Source organism: Castor canadensis, chromosome 16 (genome assembly GCF_047511655.1).
Source record: "Castor canadensis chromosome 16, mCasCan1.hap1v2, whole genome shotgun sequence".
NCBI classification, from domain to species: domain Eukaryota; kingdom Metazoa; phylum Chordata; class Mammalia; order Rodentia; family Castoridae; genus Castor; species Castor canadensis.
In genome coordinates, this window is record NC_133401.1 from 69,408,221 (window position 1) to 69,434,712 (window position 26,492).

At 38.3% G+C, this 26,492-nt stretch overlaps 1 non-coding gene across 1 annotated transcript; it reads left to right on the top strand.

Annotated features, from left to right (window-relative positions):
* The first annotated feature begins 12,305 nt into the window (after positions 1 to 12,305).
* LOC141418264 (U6 spliceosomal RNA) lies at positions 12,306 to 12,412 on the top strand. The gene has a single exon (XR_012442948.1). It is a non-coding gene; the product is annotated as a U6 spliceosomal RNA (small nuclear RNA).
* The last annotated feature ends 14,080 nt before the right edge of the window (positions 12,413 to 26,492 follow it).

Below are 26,492 nucleotides of genomic sequence, written 5' to 3' on the forward strand. Positions count from 1 at the left end.
TCTTGATGTCTCAAACTGGCTAGCCTTTCTGATGTTCTCTACATGGGCAAGATTACTCCCAAGCCTCAGCAGAGAGTGGCTGAAGCCAACAGGGGCTCTTTGGGCTCTGTTGTGGAATGGAAGGCTGGTAAGCCTGTCCTGGTATCTCATACAGGAAAGCCTCTCAGTAGATTCCTGTATCATCAGGATAATATCTCAACTGTGGTAAGAGTGTTGACACAGAGACAGAGCCCTTCAAGATCTTCTGTGGGATCACCTGTCCCAGAAGCTAGATGGGCCAGTCTCCCTCTGGGTCCTTGTGCAAGCTGGGACCGTAGCTGGGCGGAACTGGGTTCAAGTTACAGGGAACTTTTCAGGCCCAATGTCAAGATCAATGTCAGTAGACAGACAGTCCTTTCCACTGATTCACTAGTGTGAATGATTCCTCTGAAACCCTTTGTCAGAGGATTTTTATTGTAGGTTCAAGTCCCAGTGGAGCTGAAGCTGAACCATTTTGGCAATGAGTTGTTTCCAGGTTTGAGTGCAGATCCTGATAGACAGGTCTGCTATCTGCCCCATCAAAGTGACTTTCTTAGCCCTTGGGCTCTTTTGAATTTTCACCATCTCTTACCAGTATCCCAAGTCTTCTGCAAGGAGACCTTGGTCTGTTGCTGAATGCAGACTTTTTGTTATCATGGTACCCTACTATTCTATCATTTTCCCAACATCATTCTTTCCTCGTCTTTGTATGTGTTCCACTGCACTAAACCAAGGCATAACTGGCATTTCTAATTCACTCACTACAAGCTACCTTTTCCCCCATGCTTCAGCAAAGTAGCTAAACAAAAATTTAGAGGCCCCCTATAATTTCCTGAGCTGCAATATTAACTGCAGAATCTTTGCTTAGTGAAAAGCTGAGCTCCCAGTTTCCTCAAAAAATTAAAACCAGAACTCCCATGTGCTCCAGCCATACTACTTCTGGGTATATACCCAAATGAATCAGTCAGCTTACTATAGAAATACCTGTATACCTATGTTACCATGGAACCATTCACAATAGTCAAATTATGGATAAGCCTAGGTGTATATCAATGGATGATAGGATAAAGATAATGTGGCTTATATACACAACTGAGTTTTACTCAGCCATTTAGAAGAGTAAAACGATGTCATTTTCTGGAAGAGCATCATGTTAACTACATGTATCACATGCTTTCGCTTCATTGTGGAAGCTTGGGGGAGACAAACAACAACAACCAAAAAAAAAAACCCCACCAAGTGATGAAAGTAAAAGGGGAATGCTAAGGAGGTATAAGGGTAAGGGAAAAGGGGAGGAAAAGTGGATAAGGAAAAGTAATAAAGGGGCAAATTTGAACAAAGTACACTATATGCGTGTATCTGAATGTCATGACAAAGCTCATTACAATGTGCCATTTAATATCTGTCAATAAAAACTGAACTCCCAGCCTCACCCAATATCTGCTGTTAAAGTGAGAGCATAAATTGGGAAAGATGGGATCTTGTAAGTAAGGATGGGAACATAGGAAGATAATAAATTAGTAAATTTGTGTTGTCCAACTATGTTCCTTCCACCTTTATTCTGCTCCTTTAGTATCTATTCTCACATGTGTGCCCCAGTTTTTGAGAATCTTTCTTTTTTTTTGGTGGGACTAGGCTTTGAAATCAGGGCTTCGCACTTCAAAACAGGGGCTATACCATTTGAACCACACCTTGCGAGGGTGTACATAGGTCCCTTCCCCACCATGGTGGCTTACTGGAAATTCTCCATCCTGCCTTAAAGAATAACAAATATCCTTTAGCCATTTACTAGAAATTCCCAGCCTCTATGAATGACTGCCCTTAATCCATTATTTTCCCTTCCAACAACCTTCCTGAGACTTCTCCCACTAACCTCCTATAATTGCCCCCAGTGTAAGGGGCAGTCAGCTCCAGCTCTCTTGCTGGGGACCCCTCCACAGGTTTCTTTTCCCCAATAAAGCCTGTGCTGATGTATTGAGCCATCTCCTTGCCTTTCTTTCCATGTCTCTTTCAGTCTAACCTCTCTGTCTCCTCATCTATTTCTCCATGCATTTCAGTGTAACATGCCTTTTTTCACTCTAACACACACCCAGCCAATTTTTCTCTGGTGATTTTGGAGATGGGGTCCTGCTAACTCTTTGCCTGGACTTGCCTCTGGATCTCAGCCTCCCAAGTAGCTAGTATTCAAGTGTGAACCACCAGTGCCTAGGTGCATTCCACAATTGTACATCTATATGAATTAGACTTTTCAAGTGGTTTATTTGGAGTGTTGCACTTGATTAGCAGTCACACATTGTACCTCACTTTTAAGATCTGCAGGTGAGACAGTTGGGAACCACCACAAGGGGGAGTAATGATCAGATACTAGAAAGGGGCCCTGCACCTGCACAAGTCATACCTGTTTTGTTTTTACACAGCCAATCCAAGCAAGACATAAGTGGAAACTCAGGGTTCATATGCAGCTCCATAGTTATAAACACAACAGTCCATACTGTCAACACAGATACAGGCCGTGACTCCTGAAAATCTGCCTTCCCATCGTGATGCAGGCTAAAGATAGGGAATGATGCCATGGGACTGACTCTTCAGATCCCATATAGTTTTCTCTCAGTACGTCATGCTAAACTCTTTAAATCAGCCCAAGGCTATCTTTTGTAGTTTTAAACAGTAAGACAAAAAGCTTCAATTTCGCTTAGATAAAAATCTTAAGTATTGATCAAATCTCATGCATATGATTAAAATATCTAAGAGGTAGCATAAGTGCATGTGCAGAGTAACTGTAAATCACCTTAGTCCGACCCACTAGAACCGTCCAAATCTTTCCCCACCAGAAATTATAAAATCCATTGAAACAGAGAACTCACCCTTTTTCCTGATTCTTCACCCCACCTGGACCCCTGGCCGGACTGGACCACCATTGCTTTTTTGAAATACCTTTCCCTTTTAATAAACTCTGTTACTTCTCTTACTATATCCACATGTTCTGCCTTGATGTTTCCATGTGGGACACAAAAAATTTGGGAATCTTCTTATCAGAGACTACACAAGCCTAAAACACTCCTTGATTCCTACAACAAAGCTGACCAATGACCTGCACAGAATTGAGCTCCGACATTGGCCAATCAGGGCCAATCACTCTCTGAAAGATGCAATCTGTGTTTTGCATGGTGGACCTGACATTGACTAGTCAGGACTAGATACTCTCTATAAGTTTAAGTCCTTTATTTGCATGAGATAGCCTGGATAGGAACTACTGGCCAGAATTTTTCCTATATAGGATATCCCATTTCTTTTGTTCAGTGACAGGTCTGAATTGCTCTTGATCAGAACTTAACCTCCCACTTAGCTCCAGTGGATGTCCTAATAAAAGCCTTGCCTGTATTCATTTGGGAATAGTCTTTATTCTACCATTTCTAGATCTAAGAACCCGCTCTGGTAGCACTGAGACTTGAATCTTGTTGAGGCAGGCTAGTAATAGAGATTTTGTGACTCTGGCCTAGCCTTTGCCATGAGGCATGGCTTTTCCCAGTGCATTTCATGCTAATCCCCATATCTCAGTCCAACGCTATCTTTTGAAGTTGTAAATTGTAAAGATTGTAAGACCAAATGTTCTGAGACAGTTCTTCCCTGCTCTCCTTTACCTCTCAGGTGAAAGTACTTTGCTTAAAACATGAATTTGATTGCACCTGATGCATGTAATTAAAATACCTGAGAGTTAGCTTGAGTGCATGGGCAGAGGAAATAAAAACTGTCAACCCTCTAGCCCATTTCATAGTGACCATCCAGATTTTTCCACCTTTGCTCTTTATTTTAATTTTTTCTCATTTATTCATATGTGCATACATTGGGCCATTTCTCTCCCCTACCCCCTCTCCCTCTCCCTCCTGACCCCCCTCACTTTCAGGCAGAATCTGTTCTGCCCTTATCTCTAATTTTGTTGAAGAGAGAGTATAAACAATTATAAGAAAGCCAAGGCATTTTTGCTAGTTGAGTTAAGGATAGATATACAGGGAGATTCCTAGCATTGCTTCCATGTGTAAATGTATTACATTCTAAGTTGATTCATCTCTAACTGAACTTTTCTCTAGTTCCTGATCCCCTTCTCATATTGACCTCTGTTTTAAAGTTTCTGTATTAGTTCCTCTGCAGTAAGGACCTCAAATACTATCATGTTTTTTGGGTTTCTTACCTATCCCCATACCTCCTGTGTGTGATCTCACCTTATAATGGGACCCAAGTCCAATCACATTGCTGTATATGCCCTAGATCTAAAGTCTGAATATGAGGGAGAACATATGATTTTTGGTCTTCTGAGCCTGGCTAACTTTGCTCAGAATGATGTTCTCCAGCTCCATCCATTTACTTGCGAATGAGAAGATTTCATTCTTCTTCATGGCTGAGTAGAATTCCATTGTATGTAAATACCACATTTTCGTAATCCATTCATCAGTAGTGGGGTATCTTGGCTGTTTCCATAACTTGACTATTGTGAATAGTGCTGCAATAAACATGGGTGTGCAGGTGCCTCTGAAAGAACCTGTGTCACATTCCTTTGGGTATATCCCCAGGAGTGGGATTGCTGGATCATATGGCAGATCTATGCTTATATTTTTAAGAAGCCTCCAATTTTTTCCCAGAGTGATTGTACTAGTTTGCATTCCCACCAGCAGTGTACAAGGGTTCTTTTTTCCTCAAATCCTTGCCAACACCTCTTGTTAGTACTGTTTCTAATGATGGCTATTCTAACAGGGGTGAGGTGGAATCTTAGTATGGTTTTAATTTGCATTTCCTTTATGGCTAGAGATGGTGAGCATTTTTTCATGTGTTTTTTGGCCATTTGAATTTCTTCTTTTGAGAAAGTTCTGTTTAGTTCACTTGCCCATTTCTTTATTGGTTCATTAATTTTGGGAGAGCTTAGTTTTTTGAAGTCCCTATATATTCTGATTATCAATCCTTTGATGTATAGCTGGCAAATATTTTCTCCCCCTCTGTGAGTGTTCTCTTCAGTTTAGAGACCATTTCTTTTGTTGTGCAGAAGCTTTTTAATTTTATGAAGTCCCGTTTGTCTATACTTTGTCTTAGTTGCTGAGCTGCTGGGGTTCTATTAAAGAAGTCCTTGCCTATACCTATTACTTCCAGAGTGTTTCCTACTCTTTCCTGTATCAATTAGAGTTTGGTGTCTGATATGAAGGTACTTGATCCATTTTGAGTTGATTCTAGTACAGGGTGATAAACATGGATCTAGTTTCCGTGCTTTACAGATGGATAACCACTTTTCCCAACAACGTTTGTTGAAGAGGCTGTCTTTTCTCCACCATATATTTTTAGAGCTTTTGTCAAAAATAAGGTTGGCATAGCTGTGTAGATTCATATCTGGGTCCTCTATTCTGTTCCACTGGTCTTCATGTCTGCTTTTGTGCCAGTACATGCTGTTTTTATTGCTATTGCTTTGTAATATAGTTTGAAGTCAGGTATTGTGATACCTCCAGCATTGCTCTTTTTGCTGAGTATTGCATTGGCTATTCATGGTTTCTTGTGTTTCCAAATGAATTTTAGGGTAGATTTTTCAATCTCTGTGATGAATGTCACTGGGATTTTGATGAGAATTGCATTAAACATGTAGATTGCTTTTGGTAGTATAGCCATTTTTACTATCTTGATTCTACCAATCCATGAGCTTGGGAGATCTTTCTACCTTCTGTAGTCTTCCTCAATCTCTTTTATCAGGGGTTTATAGTTTTCCTTGTAGAGGTCATTCACATCCTTTGTTAAGTCTACTCCTAGGTATTTGAACTACTTGAGGCTATTGTAAATGGAATTCTTTTCATATATTCTTTCTCAGTTTGTTTGTGATTAATGTATAGAAAAGCTGATGATTTTTGTATGTTGATTTTGTATCCTGCCACCTTACTGTAGCTGTTGATGGTGTCTCGGAGTTTTTGGGTAGAATTTTTGGGTCTCTAAGGTATAGGATCATATTGTCTGCAAATAGGGATATTTTAACAGTTTCTTTACCTATTTGTATTCCTTTTATTTCTTCTTCATACCTAATTGCTCTGGCTAGAAATTCCAGTACTATGTTGAATAGGAGTGGGGATAGTGGGCACCCTTGTCTCATTCCTGATTTTAGGGAAAATAGTTTCAGTTTTTCACCATTAACTATGATGTTGACTGTAGGTTTGTCATATATAGCCTTTACAATGTTCAGGTACATTCCTTCTATTCCTAGTTTTCTTAGGTCTTTTATCATGAAGTGGTGTTGGATCTTGTTGAAGACTTTTTCTGCATCTATTGAGATGATCAAGTGGTTTTTGCCTTTGCTTCTATTAATGTGCAGTATTACATTTATTGATTTACATATGTTGAACCACCCACGTATCCCTGGGATGAAGCCAACTTGGTCATGGTGAATGATCTTTCTGATATGTTGTGAATTCATTTTGCCATTATTTTATTGAGTATTTTTGCATCAATGTTCATTAAGGAAATTGGCCTATAGTTCTCCTTTTTGGAGATGTCTTTGTCTGGTTTTGGGATGAGAATTATATTGGCTTCATAAAATGAGTTAGGCAATTTTCCTTCCCTTTCTATTTCATGGAATGGTGGTGTTAGTTCTTCTTTAAATATCTGATAGAATTCGGCAGAGAATCCATTAGGTCCTGGACTTTTCTTTTTTGGGAGACTCTTGATTGCTACTTCAATTTCATTTTGTGTTATAGATCTATTCAGGTGATTAATATCTTCTTGGTTTAATTTTGGATGGTCATAAGTATCTAGAAATCTGTCCATTTCTTCAAGATTTTCAAATTTATTAGAATATAGATTCTCAAAGTAGTCTCTGATAATTTCCTGGATTTCAGTTTTTATTGTTATCTCCCCTTTTGCAATTCTGATTTTATAGATATGGGTTTTTTCTCTCCTCATTTTAGTCAGATTTGCCAGGGGTCTGTCAATCTTGTTTATTTGTTCAAAGAACCAACTTTTTGTGTTATTGATTCTTTTATTTATTTTTTTTGTTTCTATTTCATTGATTTCAGCTCTTATTTTTATTATTTCTCTCATTCTGTTTTGGAATTTGCTTGTTCCTTTCCCTGATGGAAGGGCATGCCTGCCGGCTACTGTTGCAAGCTTTGTTTATTAAAAGTTCCTGTGGTTGGTTCTAAGATAAAATACAATAGTTCATGTATCTTGTTGGAGATGCTGCAAAAGAAAATTGCCTCTCCCCCTTTAGTGAACAGTAAGATTGAAAAATCAGTTTAAATAATTAAGCTTTGTAAATTCCAAGGTTAAAACCCTTTTAGGGACTTCATGGTATTTAGTCCTAAGTAAGTACCCAATCTTTATTCCATGACCTTATTTTATAACGTAAATCTTTACAACTGTATAAATAGTAATTGAGTCCCAGTACTGGATCTGTAGTGTATTGACATAATGAGCCGATACTCTGTAAACGTGACCTGTAAGGAGATTGGATGTGTGCTGTTTTGTGCTTTTAGCCTGTTTCCTGCAATTGATTAGCATTTCCCAGTGAGGGTCATTTTGGCTCAAGTTATTTATGTATTAATAGTCCTTTTTAGATTGTATTGGTCTACATATGCATTCTGCCGTGAACCTGTGTATAGACCATTGAAATACTGTACTTGTACACATCTGACTGTTGACATTTTGTACTTTTTCTAAATCCAATATTTCACAATAAAAACCTGTCAGTTGATGTTACTCCAGAGGCACCTGCACATCCATGTTTATTGCGGCACTATTCACAATAGCCAAGTTATGGAAACAGCCAAGATGCCCCACCACTGACGAATGGATTAAGAAAATGTGGTATCTATACACAATGGAATTCTATGCAGCCATGAAGAAGAACGAAAAGTTATCATTCGCTGGTAAATGGATGGAACTGGAGAACATCATTCTGAGTGAGGTTAGCATGGCCCAAAAGACCAAAAATCGTATGTTCTCCCTCATATGCGGACATTAGATCAAGGGCAAACACAACAATGGGATTGGACTTTGAGCACATGATAAAAGCTTTACCACACAAGGGAGGGGTGAGGATAGGTAAGACACCTAAAAAACTAGCTAGCATTTGTTGCCCTTAATGCAGAGAAACTAAAGCAGATACCTTAAAGCAACTGAGGCCAATAGGAAAAGGGGACCAGGAACTAGAGAAAAGGTTAGATCAAAAAGAATTAACCTAGAAGGTAACACCCATGCACAGGAAATCAATGTGAGTCAATGCCCTGTATAGCTATCCTTATCTCAACCAGCAAAACCCCTTGTTCCTTCCTATTATTGCTTATACTCTCTCTACAACAAAATTAGAGATAAGGGCAAAATAGTTTCTGCTGGGTATTGAGGGGGGGAGCGGGAGGGGGTGGAGTGGGTGGTAAGGGAGGGGGTGGGGGCAGGGGGGAGAAATGACCCAAACAATGTATGCACATATGAATAATAAAAGAAAAATGAAAAAAAAAAAACCTGTCAGTTGAAAAAAAAAAATAAAAGTTCCTGTGGAGTTCAGCTTCTTGCCCTGCCCCCTCTGCTGTGTGTCCTTTTCAGTTCCTTATTTATTATTCAGTTTTTTATTTCTGTGGGGCGGGGAGTCAGTCTATCCAGGGGGCTATTCTGGTTTATCCCAGAGGTGGCTGTGGGAGTACTGCATGTTGCTTATTTGCTCACCTGTTGGTCTGCATCTCCCAAGCAGGTTTGGAGCTGGCATTTGGCGATGTGGGAGCCCTCCTGGTTTTCAGTGTAATGTGGTGTGGAGAAGCTTTGTGCGGGCTGGGGGTTCGGAGTGTTGGGGGTTTGCTTCTTCTTGGTGGTTTTCTTCTTCCAACTGTGTGGCTCCAGTGTTTCAGTGAGATTTTTGATTTACAGAGCTCACACAATCTGCTTCCTCCCTCTAGTCGCCATCTTGGATCTCCCCATTTGCTCTTTCAATTTATAAAAGGCCCTTTAAACCTTTTAAACAAAGAGCAGCTCATATATGACAAACCTACAGCCAGCATTATACTTCACAGCGAAAAACTGAAACCATTCCCTCTAAAATCAGGAACCAGACAAGGATGCCCACTATCTCCACTCCTATTCAACATATTAATGGAATTCCTAGCCAGAGCAATTAGGCAAGAAGAAGGAATAAAAGGAATACAAATAGATAAAGAAACTGTCAAAATATCCCTATTTGCAGACGACTTGATCCTATACCTTACAGACCTAAAAAACTCTACTCAGAAGCTTCTAGACATCATCAATAGCTACAGCCAGGTAGCAGGATATAAAATCAACATAGAAAAATCATTAGCATTTCTATACACTAACAATGAGCAAACTGAAAAAGAATGTATGAAAACAATTCCATTTACCATAGCCTCAAAAAAAATCAAATACCTAGGTGTAAACCTAACAAAAGATGTGAAAGACCTCTACAAGGAAAACTATAAACTTCTGAAGAAAGAGATTGAGGAAGACTATAGAAAGTGGAGAGATCTCCCATGCTCATGGATTGGTAGAACCAACATAGTAAAAATGTCGATACTCCCAAAAGTAATCTACATGTTTAATGAAATTCCCATCAAAATTCCAATGACATTCATTAAAGAGATTGAAAAATCTACTGTTAAATTTATATGGAAACACAGGAAGCCACGAATAGCCAAGGCAGGCCAGTTGTGCACATAGGTGCAAGAAGTGAGGCAGGTTGCTGAAGATGTAGTGGATGCTCCAAATTTCCAGGCCTGGCTGTGGTACAAGTGCACAGCTGGAGCCAGCCCCACAACTTGACCAGTAGGGGAACCTGGCAGTAGGAACAATATCTTGCATGTATGTTGTATATTGGTGATAACTGATGAACCAATATTGGTTCATTCTATTAACTAAAGTCACTCTTTGTTTTGTGTAGTCCCTTGGAGTTTGACAAATTTCTAATGTCATAAACTCATCATTATAGCCTTATACAGAATAGTTGTGCTGCAAATTTTCTACTGAACGTTACCTATTTATCTCTTCTTCCCTCATCCCCCCTTAAAAAACCTCTTGGCTATTTGTAATTTTCTTTTTTAGAAATCTCTGTATCTCTGTTTTTCTCTTCTTGATGTTATATAGTTGGAATAGTGCTGTATGTGGCATTTTCACACTATCAACTTTCACTTAGCAGTATGCAATTAATGTTCTTCCATGTATTTTTGTGGCTTCATAGCTCATTTTCTTTCATTGGTGAATCTGGGCTGGTGAGGGGGTTTAAGTGGTAAAAGTGCCTGCCTAGCAAACATGAAGCCTTGAGTTCAAACCCTAATGCTGCCCCCCTCCAAAACCCTCTCCATCTTTTACTGGTGAATATATTCCAATGTATGAATGAAACCACACGTTTTTTAATCCATTTTTCTTTTGATGGACATGTTGGTTGCTCCAATTTTTTGGCAGTTGTAAATAAATTGGCTATAAAGACTTGCATAAAAGATTTTTGTGTGTATAAATTTTCAACTCATTTGGGTAAATATCAAAGAGAATGTTTGCTGAGTCATATAGCATCTTTAGCTTTGTTTGAAATGGCCAAACTGTCTTCTAAAATTACTATACTCTTTATTCCAGTCACATCCTTGCCAGATATTTGATTGCCAGTGTTTTGAACATCAGCCAAATATAGCATTTTCATTTTTGCTTTATTCCAAATATTCTCTAGTTTTGATTATGATTTCTTTTAGACCCGTGAGTTATTTCAACTGATTCTTCAAAGATTTCTTATTCGATAGGGGTTTCCTATTTTTAAGTTGCTTTTTTCCTTATTTTCTTTGAAGTAAAAGACTCTGTTCTGTGTGGTGGCATCCTGGAAACTTGCTTTATGATCTAGTAAATGGTTAATCAATATGAGTTTCCATGTGTGCAAAAAGACTGTACCATTTCTACTTGTGGAGGACTGGATCATTTCTACTACTGGTTTATTGTAGTTAATGAATGACTAATAAATGCACATTCACTCTTTCTCTATGCCTGAACCTGCATTAGATTCTCTCCTAGTACCATGAGTCTGTGGACATCAAGATTACTGTCTGTTCCATGATCAGAATCCTGGCTCTGAACTCAAGACATAAAATCACTGGGCAGAGTTACCTCAGTAACCTCACAGAGCAGCATCCTCTGCCAGGATGACTCTTTCTTCAGGAATAGATCTCTACCCTTACCTATAAACCTCTCCCTGCCAGGCTAGCCAGGAAAATATCCCTGCATCTGGCATTTCCCTGACACCACACAAGGTACATACCCAACCCAGGCCAAGGTCCTCTGTCAGAGTGTGCCACCCCATTTATAATTTCATTTCCCTGGGCTGAAATAGACATCTATGGCATGCCAATAAATGAAAGGATTCAAAGTAAAGAGTATTTACATTTCTAACACATACAGCCATAATCAGAGAGACTGGGAGAAGAATAGCACAGTTTACCATTGACTCCTGTCTTGGGGACACTTTGCCTGGTTCCTCTGCTCTTTAAGTCATCCATCCATCTCTGCTGTCTTCTGTTTTCATCCCACTGGAACACATCCATGGCTGTCATGCTCAAGGTGGCTTTCCTTCTCCTCAAGCTAGAATCAGGCAAGCTATTCAGGACAGCTTCTTTCAGTCCATTTCTTGTTGACTAACAGTTTGAGTTCTTTCCTTGTGATTGCAGAACAATGGTGTAGGCTTATTTGTGTTGTTCATATTCTCCTAGCTGCTTTTATTTGCAACCTAGAATTTGCCAGTACTAGGGGGCTGTCCGGAGCATGGGCAGTGGGAGGGATTCAGGCAAAGTAGGCACAATGAGAGTAGCTAGAAATGTGTGTGGAGTGTTGAAGAAAGGCCACAGTAGTCTCTAAGGACTCTGAGGCGAACACACAAGATGTTGTCGATGATGAGGTTTGAGGGTTTAGGCAAGGGATGTCTCTAGAACACCTAGCTTTCTGACTGGGTGCTTGTGTGTACTGTTTGGAACACTTGAGGAAAACATACGTGGGCAGGCTGAGATAGAAACACCTGTGATATGCAACCTCATAGTTGGAAAGATACACAAAATTTGACTCAGAGTCTGGCTTATTTGGGGGCAGAAACCCACTCTTCTTTCTTCTCCCTATTACCACCCAATATAAAGCCTATTCTATAAGGCATTGTGTAGTTGAATTAAAAAAAACATAGCTGGGCTGATGGAATAGCTCAGGTGGTAGAGCACCTGCCTAGCAAGTGTGAGGCCCTGAGTTCAAAGCCCTGTGCTGCCAAAAAAATAAATTTGTACTGAACACATACAAAATTTGTGCTTGCATTGGCAGCACATACACTAAAATTGGACCAATACAGAGAAGATTAGCATGGCCCCTGTGCAAGGATGACATGCAAATTTGTGAAGCACTCCATATTAAAAAAAAAACACTGCAGTCAGTGTTCAGCAGGATAAAGTTCAGTTGTCTCCACCCTTTCCTCTATGCAGGATACTTCCAATTGCCTGTGTACCTATGTGTGTTTTGCTGAACAACACTAAGAAAAGGGCAACAAATATATTCAAAACTTACTCTACTTAACAACAGAATGACTATAATTCACAATAACATATTTTATGAATAACTAGAAGAGAAGAACACAAAGTCAAGTTGAAGAACCTTCAAATACAAGGTAATCACATAGAGAGGGAAATGTTAAATACCCTGATTTGATTAGCATACCCCATATATTTATTATACATATATTTATGTACCATTAAAATACTGAAAATTAATTTAAACACAAATGCTCTTTATATTAGCCTATATTAATTATACAAAGCAGTGGTCTTTATTTTGACATATTCATGCATGCATATAACATACTTTGATCACATTCACATCTTATTATCCTTTTTTCTAACTCTCTTCTCCTTCCCTTTCCACATGTGTATAGTCTCCCTTTTACTTTGTTTTTTCAAATATGGAGACTGAAGCTTATTAATGCAAGTTCTTTTTTTTGTTATTAACTGTGTAGGGAGATACATGGTAATATTTACATATGTCCTTGCAATATATCTTAGATTGGAGGGGTTAGATTTACCCCTCCATTGTTCTTCCTTTTCTCTCCTCTCAACCTTCCTAGAAAAATTTCAACAGGTTTCATTGTTCTATTTTCATTTATGAATACAAAATACATCCACCATATTCACCGTCATTCACCCTATTCTTATGTCCCCCTTTTACTTTCATGTACTGTTTCCCTCTAAGTTCCACATGTGAGAGAAAAACATATGATACTTGCTTTTGTGATATTGGCTTACTTCTCTTAACATGATGATCTCTAGTTCCACTCATTTTCTTACAGACAACATAATTCATTCTTTATGTCTAAATTCAGCTCCATTGAAAATACACATCACATTTTCTTTATCTATTCATCTGTTGATGGGATTAACCTAAAAAATATGGTATAAATTCTGGGGCTGTGACTCAAGTGTTTGAACACTTGACTAGCAGATCAAGGCCCTGATCTCAAAATGCCAATACTACCAAAATAAAAACAATACGAAAAACATATGCTATGTTTTCACAATGAAATCTACACATGGTACTCTTAGGACTGCCTCTCATCTACCTTCATTCTAATGAATGTTCTGGTTAGCTTCTGCTTCCTTGCTGTTTTCGGGAGAGACGCAGCATAGAAATGGCTGCAGAGGCAGAGATATTTTTTTTTTATCACTCCCATTCCTCTTCATTTGAGCTTTCTGGCTCAGGGTATCCCTTGGCTGTTATGACATGGAGCTAGTGACACTTTCCTGACAGACCTGTCATGAAGGACTGCATGAGATTATGATGGAATGTAAGTAGCACATACTTGGAGCAGTGTTCAACACCAGTTTTATCCTCAGTTAAAGGAACAGTAAAAACATTGAAGACGCTGCTACAGGGAAGAGAAATGGGAAGTGTGGAAAGGGAAGCCCAGCTGAGACAGTTCTGCAGGTGGTTTGTTTAGGAGGTGATTCTGAGAAACCAAGCAAGAGGGTTGGAGATGGAAGCCTGAATCCATGGAGGGTGTGCTAAAGAACAAGCTACTGCTGACAGGACCTGGGACTCAGGCCCACTGGAAACCTTTTGGGGAACCTTTAGAGGAATCATTTAGATGGTGACTCAGAATCATGTTAATGACAATGAGGATAGGATGAACTGTGTCTGCTGCCTCTCATCCATCACAGATGAGCCCTTAGGGCTGTTCAAATCCCAGGACTTCTGCCCTACTCCTGAGATCACTAAGTTCCAAATGTTGGAGGAGGCCCTCAATAGAGAAGAGAGGCAAGGCTCCTCAGGTGGAGCTGTCAGCAGGTGTGGGGCTTGCCCATCCTTCTGTAGTGTACTCAGGGGCTGAGTGCATTTTAAAGGGCAGGCCCTCAGCCTCTGCTATTCCAGGTTAGTAGATCAGATATTGTGTTACAAGCCACAGTTCATCTAGTTACAGTATCCTTCAAGCACCAAGCATGTGCAAAACTCATGTCAAAAGATTTATAAAGCACACTTAAATTAAAAATAACTGGTGCTAAAGTAAAAATTCACTTATTAGGGAATTCACACATTAAATCTTTTTTTCCTCCAGTCATGTGCACACCTGCACTTGCGTGCATGAATCAGTAAATGAATACATGTGGTTCAATCAAGAGAAAATGTCTCTAGTCCAAGAGGTTGTATACATACAAGTTGAAGGGTGTGGGCCTCCACAATGTGTGAGCTCTCTAAAAAGGAGTCTATTACAGACTGATAAGGTGATGTATGTGAGGGAAATTGCTGAAATGGTAATCAAACAGATGAGCAAAAGAAAGGAAAATGGTGCTCATCATTCACACTTGTAGCCCTTATTTGTGAGGCTCATGCTCTGTGCTGGACATGGGAAGCAATGCTGAGCAAAACAGACTCTGTCCACATAGAGCTGAGAGATGTGCAGGGGAAACTCCCAGAAAACAAATCATTATCACACTTGAAACCAGATGACGAGGAAAATTTCAAAATGGAGGCAAGGGCCAAGGTATATTAAGAAACTATGAACAACACAAAGGCGAGGGCTTTCTATAAGGGATTAAATGAAGCACTGAGATATATTATCACACAAAGTGTAAAAGTGCATGCTATAGAAAGATTATGTCACTGTGAGTGTACTAAGGGAGAATTCTATGAAATAAAAACTGGAAAATCTCCTGTTATGGTTCACAAGGTCATTGTTCAGATTTTGACAAAGTAAACAACAAAACAAGGAAATACACATAAATGTTTGACCTGCACTTACAGTATACATTGTACACATCCTCCTTGTATCCATGAATATTTACAAAACATACTCATGTATTTGAAGGAAACAAATTGTCCCAAACTGCAGATTTATGGTCATACTGCCCTCCTTTGGTGATTGAAGAGGGATAGTCTTTGATTTTTAGTAAAGAAGATAGAAAAGGGGCTATTGTGAATTTTAGTGAGGCAGATATGAAGAGGGAGAGAATGTGGGTATAAAAGTCTCCTCTAATCAGTGGGTCTGCATTTGGAAAGCACCTCTCATTCATCTGAATAAAATGAGTACTGTTTCTAAAGCATAATTTTTCAACTTGAAAATGGGAGTATTAATAAGATATATCTTTGAGGATTGAGTGATATAACTCATGTGGATATGTTCTGTCAAGTGTAAGGGGATACACAGATGCAAGTCCTTTGGTGTAGAGTAAGGAGATTGTGATGAGTCTTCTAAACCTTTGTACTTTACCTCCTCCCTTCAGCCCTGCATAGGACACACAGACATGGGTTTTGCTCAGTTACCATTTGTGTTTCTTCACACAGGGCAGTGACAGGTGGTTGGGCCAGAAAATCCCATCCAGGTCTTTACTGGAGCAGATATTGTTTTCCTTTGCTTCCTCTCTCCTGAGACAAATGCCGAGGCCACGGAAATGCATTTTTGTAAGGATTGCTTCTCTGACATAGTCCACCTTTACCAGGATGGGGAAGACGAGAAATATATGCAGATGTCAGGCTTTCAAGGGAGAACAGAGTTGGTGAAGGACTTCATTGTGGATGGGCATGTGCTCCTGAGGCTGGAGAAAGTCATCTCCTCAGATGCTGGCCTGGTTCAGCTCTCAGACTCACGAGCAGAAGGCCATCTGGGAACGTCAGGTAACAGGTCAGTTGCTAATTTCAGAGAATTCATGACTGACTTGTTCTGTAGAATCATTTTGGCCTTTATAAACAGTTCTATGAAAGGAAAGATTTTTTCTTATGTAACTTTCTTAGCTGTCCTATGTGACCACTTTGTTATGTCTTGTGCATAGAGTTCTATCATCATGTGTAGACTCGTGTAACTACCACATCAAAGCATCAATCTGTCCCCTCACCACAAAGACTTCTCTCTTTTGCCCTTTTATAGTCACACCCTCTTCTCTCACCATCATCTCCTACCACACAAATCACTAATCTGTTCTCAATCAGTGTAATTTTCACAGTTTAAGAATGTTATTAATAATGGAATCACTCAGCATCTCGCCTTTAGAGAGTGGCTTTTTCGTTCAGCATAATAACCTTCAGATCCATCCTTTAAATTGCTGGATGCAGTCATATGTAACTTTTCCTGTGGACATTAAGTTTTCATTTCTCTCAGAAACATGACCAGGAGTACAATTTCTGGGATGCATGATAAGTGTATGTTTAGGTTTTTTGTCTTCTAATTTGTAGTGTGTTTTTGTCAGTTTGAGCTTCTATAACATAATATCATAGGCTGTGTGTTTAGTAGACAGAAATTTTATTTCTCACAGTTGAAAAGCAGGAAATGGTATACTCTGTTTATCTTAGCAGCGTCCTAAAAAAATTTGAGCCAGTGTTTTAAATAGGGAGATTTCATATCCAAGATTAGGATGCAGTAAGTTTAGGTTCGGGTGAGGACCCTTATTCAAGTTGCAACCTGTGGACTTTTCATTGTAATTTTACATGGCACCTGCTTCCTGGAGTCCCCATTCATGAGGGTTCCAACCACATAACCTAGGTAACCTCCCATATAATAATTTTACTTTTTCCTCTCTAGCTTAGCGTCCTTCCTATCTTTTCCTTGGTTAATTTATCTGCTGGAACTTCCAGTACTCTGATGAAAAAATGTCAAAAAGTGGTCATCTTTGTCTTCCTGTTGATCTTAGAGGGAAAAATTTTAGTCCTTTCCCATTGAATATGGTGTTCACGGTGAGTTTGACACATATGGCCTTAGTTGTGTTAAGAAAGTTTCCTTCTATTACTAGTTTGTTGAGGATTTTTTATGATGACATGATTAAATGTAATGTAATACAGCACATTAACAGAATAAAGGAAGAAAAACAAGTGGCTATCTCAATGACTTTGTACAAAAAAACATTTTATAATATTCAATATAATCATGAATAGGTGTTTGATTTTGTGTCAAGTGCTTTTTAATGCATACATATTAATTTATGCTTTTTATTTTTTAATTGTGTGATATATTGGCATATATAAGTTGACTTTTGAATGTTGTATCACCTTTCATACCTAGAATAATTCCTAATTGATTATGGCAAATAATTCATTATATACACTGCTTAAATTAATTTAATAATATATTTTTATTTTATTGAATTTATTGGTTTGTTTTTATTGTTTTTACATTTATTCATATGTGTATACATTGTTTGGGCCACCTCTACCCCCTGTTCCTCACCCCTCACCCATCCCTTCTCACTTTCAGGCAGAACCTGTTCCGCCCTCTTGTTCTCCAATATTGTTGAAGAGAAAACGTAAAGACAATAAGAAAGACGTAGCATTTTTGCTAGTTTGAGAATATTTTATTTTGACCTTCCAAATGAATTGGCAAGCATTTACTCCTCTTGTATATGCTAGGGAAAATTGTGTAAAATCGGCTATAACTGTTCTTCATTTTATTTCTTATTTTGAGTGTTATGACTTGTTCTTATTTTGAAAACTGTTTTTGGTTTTGGCATTGCCAGGCTTTGGACTCAAGGCTTCAAAGATTTCTAGGCAGAGACTTTACCATTTGAGCCATACTCTCAGCTCATAACTGTTCTTTAAATTTTTTTTAGGACTTACCAGTGAGACCATCTTTGCATTTTAATATCTTTAGCATGAAATTTCAAGTTATAAATCAAACATTTTTAGTGGTTATACAACTATTTATTATGACTGACTTTTGGTGGCTTGTGGTTTTCAAAGAATTAGTGTGTTTCTTCCAAGTTGTCAAAAATATAAGTATAAAATTGTTCCTAGCATACCTTATTATCCTTTTAATGGATCCATGATTTGTAGTGATACCTCCAGTTTAATTTTTGACATTAGAGATATTTATATTCTTTGTTTTTATTTTTGCTAATCTTGCAAATTTTATTTAAGAACCATATTTTTCACTGATTTTCTTTATTGTTTTCCTATTTTAATTTAATAGATTTCTGCTTTTATCTTTACTAATTACTTTCTTCTATCATCTCTTTTGCCCCACCATCCTATTTTTCAACAGCTTTCAGTGTGTTTCATTCTGCCATCTTTATTCACAGAAGGAATGTATTTCGGTATTATTTACTGTTATTCTCTTTTAATTTCCCACCTCCCGAAGTCCCCTCAGTCCATATATGTATATGGTCATATATTTATTTATGTATACATTTATCTTTATCTTTTAGGTCTAGCTTCATCTGAGGGAAAACATTCAACCTTTGTCTTTCTGAACCTGGTTAATTTTGCTTAACATGATGATTCCCCAGTTCCATCTTTTTACCTGCAGAAGTCATAGTTTCATTCTTCTTTATATCTGAATAATGCTCCATTATGTATATGTACATTGGGGTTTGAACTCAGGGCTTTGTATTTGCTAGGCTCTACTTCTTGCATCCTGTTTCCATCACCTCTGTCATGTTTCTGAGTATATCACTGTGTATAGTTTGCTTAGCAGTTGCTCTGGGTTTTATGGTATAAACCTGTAACTGATCATACTTTGCTGATGCTGACTTTATTAATATTTCACTTTGTGTAAATGTGGAAACCTTATTCTCACTTGATTGTTTTTACATTTGCCACAATTGAATTAATGTTGTTTTCAGGATTTCTTGCACATACATTCAGATCACATCAGAAAGAGTAATAATTTTTATATCAGCCATCAAATATAATTTAAGAAATCCACAAGAAGGTGGTCTTTTGTATGTACCTTAATTTTTGCTGCTTTCATTGGTTTTATTCCTTAGGGATGTTCTAAGATTCTTTCCTTTATCATTTCATTTCTGTTTGAGAAATTTTCTTTAGTCATCCTTTAAGGCTTGGATTGGTTGAAACAAATTCTTTCTCTCTTTTTTTTCCTTCAGGAGAATATCCTGACAGCTCTTTTCTTTTAGTACTTGAAAATTACTGGGCCACTTATTTCTGATGAGAAATCTGCTCTCACTCAAAAGGAAGTTTCCTTATATGTAATGTACAGTCTTTCTGGTCATTTCCCAGATTTTTTCTTTGTCTTTGGTTCTTAGTAGTTGAACTACAGAAAGTCCAGGTGTGAATTTATTTTGATTTTCCTTATTCAGCATTCACTCAGCTTTTATTTTCTGCAGTTTTATGCCTTTTCATCAAATTGAGAATTTTTCAAGCACCATTTCATCAAATGCTTTTTTTAGATCCATTCCTTGTCCTGTCCTTCTGGGACTCTGATGATATAAACATTGAATACTTTGATTTTGTCCTATAGGCCACTGAGGGTATATTTTTAAAAATCTTTTGATTCCTTGTTGTTAAAATTCAGTGAATTATATTGCTCTATACTCAAGTTCACGGATTATGTCTTCTATCAGATCTACTTTACTATTGATCCCATTCAGTACATTTGAAATTTAAGTTATTTTATTTTTCAGTTGTGTAATATCCATATGATTTTTATCTAAATCTTTTTGAAGGTTTTCTATGCTTTTCATATGTTCAAGAGATGTTATAATCATCATCATTATCACTATTATTGTTATTATCATTATTAGTCTGTACTGGGGATGGAACTCAGGGCCTGGTGCTTGCTTGACAAGTGCTCTACCCCTGAGGCCATGGGCCCAGTCCATTCAATTTTTGTTTGTTTTTCAGATAGAGTCTCATGCTTTTGTCCATCATAGCCTAGGACCACAATCCTCCTACCTCCATCTCCTGAATAGCTGGGACTGCAGGTGTGCACCTCCACACCTGACTTATAATCATTCATTGAAACCTTTTTGTGGTAGTTACTTAAGACTCTTTGTCAGATAATTTCCAACATCTGATTAACTTTGGTTTGGTATTAGTTGATTATCTATTCTCAATGTAATTGATATTTTCCTGGCTTTTAGAATGAGGTGTGATTTTTGTTTAAAGGGGGCATATTAGCCGTTATGTCAATATACTCTGGATCTTATTTAATGCCTGTATTTAATCAGATAACCATACTCTAGGGTTAGTACTAAGATCCAGGTCTGTTTTTTGCCAGTTGTGGTGATAAATACATTTTTAAAAAAACTTTTGTTGCTTCCATATATTTGGATAATTTGAAAATCCTGGGGTTTCTACTGAGTGCTTCTAGAGCCGCCTGTAGAAATAGGACCTGCTTAACCAGGGGAGACTTCCTGCATTTCTAGGTGAGTCTCTAGGACAGACCCCAGCCTATAGGGACAAAAGTGCTTCCCCTGTTTTCTTGTCAGTGAGGCTGCTGTTCAATTCTTCTCCCAGTGCTACTGGGCCCCCTGTTGTTGTCAGTGATGTAGGGAAGAGTGAGACTGCCTGGGACAACTTCTGTTGCTGAGTAGGGGACTGGTAATAAAGTTCTGAGCTGCAGTAGCGTTCCTTCAATCCTAGGTTTACAATTTTACTTAAAAGATCAGAGAGAGATGAGTCTACACTGCATTATTATATGGATCCCTTTCTTACAACCTACACCATTCATTTGTCCATTCCCTCAATTAATATTTATAAGGTGTATGCATTGGGCAAAACTTAGGGACTTGCCCAGAATGGCAAATTTCTGTCTGGAGTGGGGAGATGGGTAATAACAAATAATGAAATGTGTTTTAACTCTATAAGGATTGCTCACCACAGTGTTCAAATTATAAATGGAAGTTAGGCTAAACCCTCCTTGGATCTAATTAATTCTTTGACACAAATCCCCAAACAACTCCTTTCTTAGCGCCTTTCACATCTTTTGCCCTGTTATTCTCTGATCTGAGTGAGACACTAATGTGTCTGGCTGGCCACCCTTCTCTTTAGGACTCCCTGAAACCCTGTTTCATGATGCTACACAGTGGATTTCTAAGATAATTGTCAAATCATAGCTACCACCTGATGGAAACCAGTCAATAGCCTTGTGGTGACTTTAGTATCTACTATGCTTACAAGGTATGGTCCACTTTCCTTGAGTCAGTGCATTCATCCACGGTTTAGTCTGATTCTGTGCTAGTCTAAGATCTCATTGCCCATCCTTCTGTTCTTGTACACTACAATGTAGAAATACCAAATGCTAGAAAGTGTTTTTTAAAAGCACTGTGTCATGGATTTCATGGTTTTTACTTGCAACTTTGCCTGGAGTGCCTCTCTTATCTCCTCTACTTGTCCAGCTATAGAACCATATTTATGTGATACAACAGGGTACCAATGTCACCCTAAGGAATGTACCCTTAAAGTCATTCCTTTTCTCAATGTGAGTAAGAGAGAGAGAATGAGAGATTTAAGGTGAGTTGTTTTATGGATGGGTTTGATAAACCTGGATTAGGACACCTGTGACTTTGAAACATGACATTTGTTTTCACTCTGTTCACTCTGCAGAGATGGGCTTAACTCCTCTCATTTCTGTTGTGGGATATGCTGGTAGAGACTTCCAGCTACTCTGTCAGCCCTCAAGTTGATCATCCCAGCCCATAGTGAAGTGGAAAGACCTAGAAGGATTTGAATCACCTGTAGACTCTGAAATGAACAAAGATGTTTCATAGTCAGTTTGATGTGGAGACCTCCTTTACAGTTCAAGAAAATTCTGGGATCATATCATGTTGCATCCAACTCACTAAATCAGAGCCCAGAAATGAAATCCAGAATTTTGACAGGAAGTGAGTAGAAACAGGCAGGTATTGTGTAGCATTTTTGGAGGAAAAGAGTATCAAGATTGTTTTGTATTGTCTTATTTTAATTCTTAGTTTTGAAAAGTCAAAGTAAATGAGGTGTAAAAAGAAAGTATAAACATTCAATTAGGTGGAAACAGAATGGCTTACTGTTCTTAGGATTAGAATTAAGTGTTTCCTAAACCACAAGAACACTGTATGGGAACTGTTTAGGAGGAAAGCTAGCAAGAAAGGGCGGGGGGGTGGTGAAAGAAGAGGGTGATGGGGGAATCTGCTCTAAGTATATTATGTGTATGTATTAAAATAGAATAAAGAAACCAATTAACATTGTTTTTAAAAATGTGGAGGGGGAGGGAGATAAGAAAGTATAATAGAGGGATAAATATGACCTAAATACATTGTATGACCATATGGAGATATACAGTAACCACTTTGCATAATTAATATATATATATAAAAAATCACTCCATGGAGCACCTATTCAAACTTAATATATACAATTTAAGAAAACTAAATTTGGAATAAAAAATATTGGTTACTCATTTAAAAGCCATTACTCTATGAAACAGAATAGAATAAAAATATAATTTCAGGATGATTTAGAAAGTAATAGAACAATTAATGCTAACTCAAACATTCCAGTTATTACAATCAATGTGAAGAAGTTTTATTTTACAGTTAAAACACAAAATTGTCAGACTGGATTAAAATTACCAATTGTTGTATTCAAAGAAAAAGAAAAACATTTGAGTCATTTATTGAAACATAAAATGGAAATAAATAGCCAGGCTCTGGTGGCTTATGACTGCAATCCTAGCTACTTAGGAAGCAGAGATCAGGAAGATCAAGGTTTGAAGCCAGCTCAGGCAAATAATTCATGAAACCCTATCTCGAAAAAACCCATCACAAAAAGGGCTGGTGGAGTGGCCCAAGATGAAGGCCCTGAGTTCCAACCCCAGTACTGCAAAAAAAAAAAGAAATATTTGAGACAAGTGCAAGTTGTAACCAGAGAAAAACCATAAGAGATATATTAGTGTCATAAAAAGTTTTAAGAAAAATTATTATAAATGGAATTATTTCATAAATATGAAAAGTTAATTCACCAGGGAAATATAAACATTAAAAAATATAAAAGAACCTTGTATGAACCTTATATACTTAACACATATAAAACAAACATCCATGGAAATAGAAGGAAAAATTGGCAAATTATGTGTTCCAAAACTGTTTAGATGAACTTAAAGTTAGCAAGAATATTGATAATTTGAATTGCAAATGAATTAGCATGAACTAATAACTATTAAAAGGCTGCACTTCAAAAAAGTTTTTTGCATTGTTGGGTATCAAACTCAGGGCCCTGAATATGCTAAGCAAGCACTCTACCACTGAGCTACACACACTGGCCCCCCAAACATTAATTTAAAGCACAGAGGGAACATTCACAAAATTTTACCATGTATAAGCACATAAAATTGTTTTCAGGGGCTGGTGGAGTGACCCAAGTGGTAGAGCACCTGCCTAGCAAGCATGAGGCCCTGAGTTCAAACCCCACTACCACCAGAAAATCCAATTTTCAGAAAATTGCCTGGATACACTGACATTGAGACAATGCTCTTTAATTACAATAAATAAAATATCTGTTTAGTATATATTAAAATATTCTATGGCTGTGATGAAAGAGCATGTCACAATTATGGGCACAGAGACAGAAGTGGACCAATGGCACAGAACAGAGCCAGAACACATGTGCAAGCCTAAACAGAAACTTAACGTAGACAGAGGTGACACTGTGTATAAGTGTGTAAGGAAAGTCCATTAATACATGATACTGGCACAATTGTTCATGTAGAAGAAAACGAAATCGAACCTCTACCTTATTTAGATAGAAAAATAAAATTCAAGTGGATCAAAACTTACTCAGAAATCCAAAGGTTTTTATCTTTGGTTTTTGTTTGTTTGTTGCAGCAGTCTTGCTATGTAGCCAAGGTTGGCCTTGAACTTGCAATCCTTCTGTCTCAGCCTTCCAAATGCTGGGATTACAGGTGTGGCCAGAAATGAAAACTTTTAACATACAGAAGAAATTATAGAAAAACGTCCTTGGGATGCAAGAGGATTCCTTAAATGCAAATCAAATGGCCTTTGCAGTTAAACAAACATTAAGAGTTCTCACATTGTTTTTCAGAGGCATTTTTCAGACTTCACCCTGGTTACTGCCTTTTATTGTACTGATGTCACTGATGGATCTCTGCATTGCTGTCACTGCTGAATTTGTTTAAATCATTAGGAAGAGGTTTATTCTCCAAATGTTTGTGTGTGGGGAGGAGAGAGGAAGAAAATAGGGAAGAGGAAGAAGAAGAAAGAGGAGGGGGAGGGGGAGAAGGAGAAAAAAAGAAGGAGAAGAAGGAAGAAGGAGGGAGGAGGGAGGGAGAGAGACAGAGAGAGAGAGCGAGAGAGGGAGACAAGGCCAGGATCAAAGATATTTTCAGACCTCTTGGATCTTTTTTTTTGTGGGACTGGGTTTTGAACTCAGGGCTTCATGCCTGCAGTTGGTGCTCTATTGCTTGAGGCACACCTCCAGTCCTTGGGTCTGTTCTTACTGTCCTGTGCTTCAGAGTCCATTATCTTGTCCACAGAAATCAGTCCTTATCTTCCCCTATGCACAACCAGGCTTTTCCTACATGATGGAGGACCCAGATGAAAGAATGATTTTTTTCAGATGCTACAAGGCTGATAAATATTTCTGACAATGACATCAAGTCTTCAGAAAAGAGGGTCACTATGTTGAAAAGAATTTGAATGTGTGTGTATATAGCAGTAAAAGTGGAAGGTGAAGCTATATTTAGCCTCAAGAAGAGTTTCCATCCCCAAGAGTCAATATTTTCTGTTTTGGAAGTGATACTCCCCCTGAGGATGCATGCCTTAATCTCACCTCCCCAACTCAGTCAACTTCCTCCTGATATCCTCCATCATCACAACCACAGGATCCTGGACTTTAGATGATCCTGACACTTGTTTGACTTCAGAGAGAGATGTTCAGTATCAGGACTGGGGATTTGTCACAGAAGGAGAGTTCCAGGAGAGGCCCTGTCATTCACACTCTCAGCTTGTCCCACCTAAGTTGTGAGCCATGTTTTTGTTTGTACTTTCAACATTACTCTGTTGAACAATAAATGATCTGTTTGTGTTTTGGGAAACATTCAGGAACATAAAAAACTTAAGTATCTTGTTATGTTTGGACCCTTCCACACACAGTTTTCCTGAGGTTTAGATGGTTTGAACCATCTGTTCTCTACTGTATTTAACACTGGGCAGTAAGGTTCAGCAATGATAACAGTTGGTTTGCTTTCAGCATTTGTTAATAAGAAATCAATTCTTATATATCTGGAAGTGTTTGTAAAATGAGAAACCAAAGTATTTTGGCTTTAGAATGGGAATCTCAGTGTAGAAAAATTCTATAACTGTCTACAAATTTTACCTATTGTTAAATTTCATGCAGTAAAAGAACAGTAGATTACATGAGCACTCTGAAGGTGTGTGGACCCAGAAGGCTGAGGAGCCTGTGGGGTTTCTCCCTCCACTCCCTTCATTATTTGAGTCATTATCAAAGCCTGAATCACCACTGGATATTCTGCTTTCTCTCTCAGGGAAAATTCAGGAGAAACTGGGTAAGAGCATTGTCACTTGCAGAACTTTCCTCCTACACGCTCCCCATGGTCCTGTCCTATGATTTGTTTCTCTTCTGTGTTTTTGGCTTCAAATTGGAGAGAACTTCAGAGATAGGAAGGTTAAGAGAACCATTCCTCCTCACCCTCCATTTGTTTCTTCCTTTTATGTCCCCAGGTTTATGAACTCTTGTACCTGAGGCCCATAAATCCCTAAAAAGACAACCTTTTGATGGGCTTCAAAGTTGTTGAGACTCTGAAGCTGTCAGTGAATACTGGGTGAAGCACATTTGAAAAGAGGTCTTCTTGGTCTCTTCAGATTTCAGATGAATCCATGTCCCAAAGAGGGCAACCACCTTTATTTCTCTCATCTCCTGTTTCCTGCTCTTCGCATGAAGAGTCTGCTCTTTCTGCTTGTTTTCAAAATGAACAGAAGCCAGGAAACATGCAAATACCAAGGGATGATAGGGTGGCAATGGGACAGAGCCTTGGACAGGCATAGAACAGGGAGCTGATGAGTAACAGATATTGGGTGGCTGAGTGATATTGAAGGCCATGTAATCTGCATATGATGACTAGGTGATCCACCAACAGGGTGCCTTTCCACATACTTCTCAGTCAAGATCTCAGATGCCAGATTGTCAGTGAATGGGGATCATAGACAAAGCTTCTGGAAATTGAGGACACTAGTGACTGGACAGAGTGCTGAGCTTGGAGAGGTAAGTTGGGC